The following is a 10351-nucleotide window of genomic DNA, read 5'->3' as shown; positions in this document are numbered from 1 at the left end:
CCCCTCGATTTTCATCAGTTGATTTCAGGAGATTCTGTGGACGATTCTCGGCGCCGTATGGACCAGGTAGGAGCTAAACCTGAGCTCTTTCATTTCATGGTTTCCATTTTGCATTTTGAGCTTGATTCCTAGCTTTTTTGAGCCCCTGGGGTTTAAGGAACTCGTTCTGCCATCAACGCACCCTCAGTGTATTGAAACCTGCGTTGAATGCTGGCCTGTCTAAAGCTATCTGACATTCAATGCACCTAGAACACTGCTGCAGGTGCGTTGGGTGCAAAAATGGAATTTGATGCACAATTGTTTATGGAATTTTTGCCTGTTTCTTACCAAAACCAGGATCTAACTCCTCTCTTATTTGTTTTTCAGAGATCTTTGGAGTAAGATGACCCTTACATGGTGAGAACGTGAGCATGAAGAAGAGGACATGATTGCCCTACATGATCCAGTTACAGTGAACGTGCTACGGAATTGTGGTTTGCTAAAGTTCTTCCGCATTTCTAGCATGAGACAGCAGATCAACTTACTGCAGTATTTGCTCTATCCTTGGGATCCTACTAATCAGGTTTTCCAGACTAGGGGCAAATCTATTCCCTTGACTACAGTAGACATCTATTTCTTGACTGGCTTGTCGAGGCGGGGTGCCCCCATCTCTTTGTAAGGTTCGGCTCGAGGAGGCGATTCTGTGAGAGATTATGTCCGCCGGTATTGCAGAGAAGGATCTCAGCCGAGTAAAGACGGCAAGATCATCATCCGTGATGTCACTGACAGGTCCCTTAGGACTATTCTATTTACTTTTGGTAGGATGGCCGGTAGTGCGTCTCTTCATGTAGCCAACCGATCTTATATGGAGCATGCCTTGCAATGCCTCCAACCGAAGGTGTTCAACTGGTGCGACACAGTACTTCTTGTGATGAAAGAACAATTGACCAAGATAAAGAACGAGAGGTTGAAGAACTTTGGGTATGGTTCTATTTTGACCGCCTTTGCCTTGGAGAAGATACCACTGATGCAGTCGCAATACATTGCACTCGATTTACCTTCTCCTACTGAACCACGTATGCAGAGATGGGTTGACCATATGTATAGGCATGCTGGCCAGTCTCAGATTTCATTTTCTGATACCTTCTTCAGGTGGTTTGATCGTCAGGAGATGGTTTATTCTGAGTATCCATACGCTGGCATGGACATCCGGGGTGATCCATATTTAGTACTGCTGGATGGCGAGCAGTGGGGCGCCATTGGTAAAATCTTTGACCATATTGCTTCTTATCCTTTTTTTTTTTTTGTTTATAATGTCCTTGTGCTTTATTCTATCAAGACTTTAATCAAACTCATGTGTACATGCAGATGCTGGTCCTGTTCGTCCAGTAGTTCGCTTGAGAGTACCAGCTGTTGCCCCAGCAGGGGAGGCCGTCGGAAGGGCTATTCTTCGAGACCTCGATGTGGCCAAGACTCTCACAGCTTTGCAGGAGTAGGTTGAGGGCCTCACTCTCGGTATACCAGATGTGAGGACTGATGAGCTACCTTTGCGGTTACAGCGGCATACTACGGGTGTGCCCAGACGATGGACTCGTCTCCTACGCATGATCACATAAGCTGTGACTTGCTATCACGAGCATCATTAGACTAGGGTGCCTCCTAGCATTTTGAGTTTTTGGGTCGCTTGACCGATTTTGTCTTGGTTATAGAACATTATGTGTAAACCATAAACAGCTATATATATTTTTGATTTTCGGAGTTTTATTTTGGTTGAGCTACATGATCCACATGCAAAACATTGATGATGTGTTTCTTTTTATAAATGTTGCAAATGTCTATCTAACACATAGTTTGCTAATGAGTCGGTTAATGTGTTTAAGTTTCTGGAAATATGTTGATATTGAATAAGATCAAATTGTCTTTCCAAAATCTTAACCCTTAGGAACATGTGATAAATAGCTGGGTTTCGGAAGGAATATATACCATTGAGTTGTAGTATTACGAGTTGTGAGTCTAGCCTGACAATTAGTCGGAGTATACCATGAGTGATGGCATCAGAGAGAAGCTCTATCAACGCGCTATACTTAGTGATGTTATTCATTGATCGACCAATACATACACCTCTGAAACTTACTAACTCGCCGCTTGGATCAAAAATGGCCCAGGCCGTGGAGGACAGGTTCCGCGAACTACGACTCGCTCCATCGGCATATCCAACACATGGCTCCAATAGGTTTGACATCTGCAATAAATGTAAAAAGTGGATTACTCGACCAAAACAAACACTTTAGTGAAAACAAAAATATAACAAAAGCATACTTGTTACCATTACACATAGTAACGCTTGAGGTACAACCCATTACGAGGTTGCGCGAGTGGGATTCCGTCATAATCCATTAACTCGTAGGCCCCCTTCGCTAATACTTGTTTAACAATATAGGGGCCCATCAATAAAGACTTAAATTTACCTGCTCCCAATTTATCGGATTCTTGGTCGTAAAGCAAGACTAGGTCACCTTCTGAGAAGACACGGGGTTTGACATTTTTGTCGAACTGCGCCTTGACTCATTTCTTATGGGCTTCGTTAGCCAAAGCGACGTCACGACAGGTTTCATCCAATTGGATTAATTCCAAGAAACGAGCCTCTTCTTCTGAAGTTCCGGGGAGGAGTTCAATTGCGAGTTTGAGAGACGCGATTTCACACTGGACTGGTAAGACTGCTTCCAGGCCATATACCAGTTGGAAGGGTGTGAACCCGGTTGCATTCCTTACCGATGTTCGGTAAGCCCACAAAGCTGAGTACAGGATTAGGTGCCATCTTCTTTTGTGAACTCCGATCATCCTTTGCAGCATGCGTTTCACGACCTTGTTGATTGCTTCAACTTGTCCGTTGGCTTGCGGATAATATGGACTAGAGCTGTCGCAAGACAACCCTAGTTTGGCAGCTAATTCGACCATCATGTGATTGCGAAAGTGCGATCCATTATCTGTGACTATAGCCTGTGGTACGCCGAATCTGGCGACTACATGATTGAAAAAGAAGAGGGCAGCTGTTTCACCAGTATTATCTAATGTAGGCATCGCCTCGGCCCATTTGGTAAAATACTCAACTGCGACTATGATATACCCATGCCCCCCCGTCGAGGTGGGGTTACATGTCATGAAATTGATGCCCCATTTGGCGAATGGCCCAACAACAACTATTGGATGTAGAGGTGCGAGTGGTCTTCTGGTTTTTCTATCAAAAATTTGACAAGCATGGCAACTTCTGACTCCGGTTATGCAATCTTTGAACATTGTTGGCCAGAAGTATCCTACTCGTAAAAAAAATTTGTGCTGTAGCATATCCAGATTGATGCCCCCCACAGGCGCCTGAATGACACTGATTCAGGACTTTTTCGGCCTCCTCACGGGTGAGGCACCTTCTCAGAACTGTATCGATACCACGACGGTAAAGTGTATCACCGACGATCATGTAGTCTTTTGCTTGGTATCGAATACGTTTTTGTTCAGAGTGGGAGGTGTTTGGCCTAAACTTTTGGGTCTGGAGATAAATGATTATATCCCCATACCACTCATTGCTTGTAGATATCAGAAACAAACTTTCATCCACGATTGATTCCTCGGATGTTTCATCATTGGACGACGATGGGAGATCGCATAATAATTCTGCGAAAACTAGAGCTTTCTTTGACTTGGATTTCACAAATTCCAGATCAAACTCTTGTAGGATTGCTATCCATTTTGAATATTTGCCCCCCAGTAACTGTCGCGACAATATATAAGTCATGGGGTTGCAATCTGACAAAATGGTAGTTTTCTGAAAGAGGACATAGTGTCGAAATCTTTGTATCGCTTGAACAGCTGCAAGCGCTAGTTTTTCAACATAAGAATATTTGCTTTCTGTTTCATTTAAGTTTTTACTTAAATAATATATAGGATGCTCAATTCGATCGACTTCTTGAACTAAAACCATTGCGATGGTCGTATCTGCTACAGCCAGATACAGGTTAAAATCTCTTTGATTATCAGGGGTGTACATTAATGATGCTTTCATTAGGGAATCTTTTAAAGCATCAAAGGAAGCTTGTGCCACCTGATCCCAAACAAAGCGTACCTCCTTTTTCAAGAGACGTGTTTAACCTTTAGCAAGTTCGGCGTAATTTGGAATGAACCTCCTCAGAAAGTTTGCTTTCCCTTGGAGTTTCTGAATCTGAAGCAAATTCGAAGGTGGAGGCAAATTTATGATTGCCTGGACCTTACACGGGTCTAGACAAATCCCATCCTTGGAGACTACAAAGCCAAGTAAACCACCAGAACTGACGCAAAATACACATTTGTGCAGATTGAGTCGTATCTTGTAGTGTCGGCAACGTAGAAATATCACTCTTAAATGCTATGGATGATCAGTCCGCTTTCGCGAATGAGCCGGAAGGTCATCGAGGTATGGTTGAACGATGTTTTTGATGTCATGGAAGGCATAATTCATTGCCCTCTGAAACGTCACCCCTGCGTTCTTTAAACCAAATGGTAATTTTCGACATGCGAATGTGCCCCACGGACAAATAAATGCAGTCTTTGACTAGTCCTATGGGCGGATATTTATTTGATTATACCCGGAGAATCCATCCATGAATGAAAAGATTTCGCATCCGGCGCATTCATCAATTATCTGGTCAATGAAGGGTGTAGGGTAGTTGTCTTTTGGACAAGCTTGATTTACATCCCTATAATCGACCCACACTCTAATTGTCCCCTGTTTTTTCATAACAGGGACAATATTCGATACCCAATCGGTTAGAGGAACCGGGTAGATGAAACCAGCATGGAGAAGTTTTTCAACTTCTGCCTTAATGGCAGTGGATTTCTTGGGGTGCACCTGCCTTAGCCGTTGTCGTACCGGTTTGACATCTGGATACATCTTAATTTCGTGTTCAATGATACTCGAGTCGATGCCTGGAATTTCACTGTATGACCAAGCAAAGACATCTCTGAATTCACGAAAAAGAGTGTTATATATTTCCAGTTCTAATGGAGAATAGCATTTGCCAACATAAATATTCTCTATAATATCTGTTTTGGTCGAGATATTTATGGCTATAGTCTCTTCAATGTTGGACAAGTTTCACTCGGAATCCACCGTATTTACAGTATTTGACAGAAAATCAAAGACTGAAGGATGATAAAGGTCATTTTGAGTATCTTCTCCACAATCCGGAAGAAGAGAACGATGGTGGGAATCATTCCATGGTGCTCCTTCAATTACCATAGATTGGATAATTCCTTCGTCGGTGACGTGCACTCGCGACCAAGGATCTGAAGGAGTATCATATTCTCTAGACCTATCTATCCAAACGCTTGATGAGCGTTGATTTGGGTTTGCCTCCCATGCTAGGAACATTGATTGCTATAATATTTCTGTTGGTCTTGGGGGCAAAACCACTGCATGATCCATGTTGATATCGTTTCCTGGGATCTTTATAGAAGATATCATGTTGCAGGTTCCTATCGACGCTACTTATGCCAGATTGATTGGAGGTGGAAGAGCGAAAGTTCCCATTAGTATAGGATCTTTTAGTAGGCCTACTCTGATATTCTGAAGTGAATGCGGGCTTCCATGCATCACGGGAATGCTTCCAGTAATTTGAGAACCATTGGGGAGGAAGTTTTGTTGATCGACGATTGTAATCCCTCCTCGAAAGGGAAATGCAATCTTTCTAAAATAGGTCGACATAACAGCTACCATGGCATATATCCATGGTCTTCCTAGTAGGATGTTGTAATCAAGATTCCCATCGATGACTTCAACATCTATTTCTACTATTTTCCCTCCTAGTTCAACTTTCAAGTTATTTAGGATACCATATGGGGTATATGTCCTTCCGTCGAATGCTTTCAATGTCGTCGAAGACTACGACAAGGTCAGAGATCCTAAAGTTTTCCAGCAACTCATCGACATAATGCATGTAGATGCCCCCTCATCAATAATTGTTCGATGAACAGTTTTGCTGAGAGCTTTCACTTGAACAAGGAAAGCTAGTTGAGCTGGTAACTGAGGATCATATCCTTTATGATCGAAGGATACAAGATTGGAATCCTTTGGGTCAATCCCACCAATGGCCGATAATAAAGCCTGCCTTTGGGATGGGCAATTTTGTAGTACTTCAAGAGTCGACATAGCGGATGGCGATTGGGCCAAATCTTCCACTATGTTATAATGCTGTGCCGCTCTAGTGCGGGGATTAAATGTCGACTTGTGTACTACTCCCTTTGGCGATTTTATCGTCAATTCAGGGATGGTGGGTGGCACAACTTCTGTCGAAGTTGTTGTCGAACTACTTGGTTGATCTTTATCCTTGTTGTTCGACAGCTGCGGATTCCCATAATCTTTGTTCCTTGTCGATATCAAAGCATCATTTTGCTGTTTTGAAACTGACAACATTAGCACTTAAGACGGGGAAGCATTTCCACTTTCAACCAGATTTGTTCCTAGGTTTGGAAACGGATCAGTTAACACTGTGGAGGTCTTTGAATTCTTGAAGAATTTTTTAATCTCAACTCTGTGTGGACAATCTGCGGTTCGATGATCCTCATCGCATATAAAGCATGGAAATTTTGGTTTCCTATTCCCTGGAGGGTTTGAAGAAGATTTTTCAGGTGACGATTCCTCAAGTTTCTTCTTCTTCCCTTTTCCTTTTTTCTTGCTTCCTGGTTGTTTGGTTTCTTTGCCTTTGTCTATCGATACGGCATTTACTTCCGAAGCAAGAAGCTCGTCTTTTGCATTTTGACCTGAAATCTTACGGGCCTTTTTGGATGTAGCCTTTGTCGATTTCGTGTCTGTCATGCCAATCACGCCATCGCCGGCATGAGAGTCGTTGTTTGATTTAGGAGGAGGAGGAATTGAGAATTCCGGTCTAGGGGAGTCAGGTATTTTGTCGTAGAGCGTGCCAGACTGAGTGTAAATCAAGTCCACATATTGTGCACGAGCGATAACTTGCTCTTCTGTTATCACTCCCCCCTTTGCCACATCTTCCGTGATGGAAGGCAGTAATGACTTGATAAACCATTCAGCTAAGAGTTGATCGGGGACATACATTTTTACCATCCTACGATGACGTCGCCACTCATGTATATGATTAGATATGTGAGTGGCCATTGTCTGTTTGAAGTTGGTAAGAAGTTCTGTTCCCGTTTCGTACCTATTGTTAATTGAAAATGGGTTAAAAAGGTTGTGGCTAAGGTACTGAAGTTGTCGAACGAAGCTCTAGGCAATTCAATGTACCATTTTCCGCTGGACCCGTTAACGTCCTCTGAAAGAGGCGAAGCCTTATCGAATCATCATTTAGGATGTTTGATGAACACCATAGATGAAAAGTCATCACGTGATTCGATGGATCTTCACCCAGATTTCCATTAAATTTAGGAATATCTGATGGAAGTTTATGCAGAATCGCTGGCCACCAAGGGGTGTAAGCAATTGGATCGTTTGTTAACCGATTTAAATCAGGTAACTATAAGTTTGCCACCAAGGGTAACTGTTGATTCAGGTTAGGTGAAGCATACCCAGGATACGATGGAATCGCCTGAGCAGTTGGTCTTTGCATACAGGCATAATGCATTTGATGCTGGTATGTTTGGTAAGGTTGGTGGACTTGACCATTGTAAAATGGTTGATTTTGACCGTTTTGAATGTACGGTTGTCCACTGTTCGCAAAGATTTGCTGCTCAGAACCTTGGTATACTTGTTGGAATTGTGGTTGTTGGTATTGCACCAGCCATGGTTATGAAGCCATGTGCTGTTGCGCGATACTAACCGTTTGACCAAGGTGAGGGGTAATTGTACCCGTCTGGACCTGTGTCACCCCACTAGTCGGCGATTGTGGTTGAGTCGCAAGGTCAAGGGGCTGTTGCATTACAACCTGAGAAACCTGAGGTTGACATGCAACAGGCAGCGCTTGAACTTGTGACACCATCACAATAGCTGGCATAGTCGGGATGTTCGACATAGGTACGCATTGTTGCATCGAATACACAACTCTTGGTTGTTGAGGTCGTATAGGTACCCAACCACTTGAGGTAATTCCAGTATAACCTGAATGTTGTTGTGAACTCCCGTATGGATATCCTCCTGGAGGGGATAATGAAAGGGTATACTGCCCCCCATACGGTGGTAATCCAGAACTCAAGGGAATTGTTTGCCCTTGGGAACCGGACTGCCCAAATTGACCTCCAAATGGATCAATTTGTTGAGACTCAACATAAGAGTTTCCGGATATTATTCAGGATGAACAAATAGGAATAGACCAGACTGTCCAAATAGCCCCTGAGTGGGCTCCTTCTAGCGGTTGAGAGCTAGTCGGGACAGATGGTATGATGGCGAACATTGTCGGAGTGATAGCAAGGAGTTCTGTCGTCGTTGTGTTAGATGACACAGTTCTAGATGTTTACGATTGTTCAGATATTTGTAGTCTATCCAAAAGATTACCTAGCCATTCTACAGGAGCTTCCGCTGGTGGTAGACTAACTTCTGATGACGAAGGATATAGAGTGATCCTCAGCGGAGTCACCATTTTGTTACTGGGAAAAGTGTCTATTTAGAACTGCTCTATCCCACTAAGGTGTGACAGCTGCCTTAGAAACAAACAGAGAAAACTACTTTTGTATTTCCTTTGTGAACTATAAATAAAGAGGAATAGGAAGAACCAACCTGTGTCTTGCGCTAATCCTTTGATCCAATCCCTCTCCTCTTTGATAGCTTCCAGCTACCTGCTCCCTTACTTGCCTAGCTTCACCAAGTACCTGTAAGATCACAGAAGAAGAAAACTATACAAAGACATGGATCTATATTCATAAATAACTTAGGATCAGATATAAGTTAACCATACAAACGTAACAAGCATCAATGATACAAAAGCATGGAGGAGAAACTCAAATAGTTTTTATTGATATACAAGAAGATCCAGGAGGAGTTACAACCGATGGTTCCTGACCCAGCATCAACGTCCCAGCAAAGAAGCCCCTCTTCACCTCCAACAAAGCATAGATCACCCAATTCTCTGATGTTTATCTCAAAACCAACAGCAATTCCTTACAATGTGTAAAATTCCAACCTCTGGATCTCTGGGATGAGGGATCCATATATAGATGTATGCAAGGAGGATGAGTCAGCTAGTGATTTGATTAGTGGCTTCTCTCTGTCAGTTCTTGCTTCCACTTGGAGACTGAAGGCCTCTTACTCATCCTTGGTCAAATTCAGTGAGGCAAGTGTCATAGGATAAGATTCTGGAAGCTTCCATTGTCTCTCCACCTCGCGGAATGACATTGCCATTTGTCATTTCGCGCTCAACGCACCCTCATAGTGCATTTAGTTGTGTTGCAACGCACCTAGCCAGTGGATTTAGGTGCTATGCAACGCACTTAGCTAGTGGAGTAGCTGAAATGATCATATTTTGACTTATTCTGAGCAGTTTCTGGAGGAGAACTTCTGGGAGAAGCTGTAATTTGTTGACCTTGTTCCTTTAGGGGTCAGAACAACACTTTTAGGGACTTAGGAGCCCTTGGTTTATGGACATTTCATGCTTGGAGCTGCAATGCACAAAAATGTCTATAACAGCTGAGCGAAAGGTTTCAGAATCAAATGCATGTTTTGACTCTGAGTCAGAACCCGATAAGGGGAATGAGAAAGGGAAGCAGATCATTTATGCGGATCCCAACGCCACTATTGCAACCGCCAAGATCCAGAAAAATGAATGCAAAGATCCAGAGGAGGAGGAGCGTCTCTTCCAGTCCCAGATGTGGGTAAAGGGCTCCCCGATACAGTTCATTGTTGATAGCGGTAGTCAAAAGAACCTCATTTCGGCAGAGGCCATGAAGCGGTTGGGCTTACCAACCATAGCACATCCACAACCATACACCATTGGGTGGCTTCACCAAGGACGAGATCTTCGCGTGAACTAGCAGTGTCGCCTTCCATACAACATCAAGCCCTTCACGGATGAGGTATTGTGTGACATTGCTCCCCTTGAAGTTTGTGATGTATTATTAGGACAGCCATACTTGTGGAAGCGACATGCTGTGTATGAATCAAGGTCCCGTGCTGTTATTATTACATTGGGAAATAAGTTGTACATGATACCAGAGGTAGCACCACCTACCGTCATCTCTTTGATTGCTGCAAAACAATGTAGTAAGATCATTTCCAAAACCAGGAAATTTGTTTTCCTGATGATACACCCTCAAGGAAAGAAGAAAACAGTGGCTGCAGCCTCCAGACGGGGTCCGTCTGCACGACAACTACAGATGGAAAAGGTTGTGGAGGAGTACGAGGACATCTTCACCTCCCCTGCAGGGGTTCCTCTACACTGTCAAGTCA

The sequence above is a fragment of the Pinus tabuliformis genome, chromosome 3_2, assembly GCF_031772625.1.
Source record: "Pinus tabuliformis cultivar Carrire ecotype Pingquan chromosome 3_2, CPIR1, whole genome shotgun sequence".
Lineage (NCBI taxonomy): Eukaryota > Viridiplantae > Streptophyta > Pinopsida > Pinales > Pinaceae > Pinus > Pinus tabuliformis.
This window is presented reverse-complemented; position numbering follows the sequence as displayed.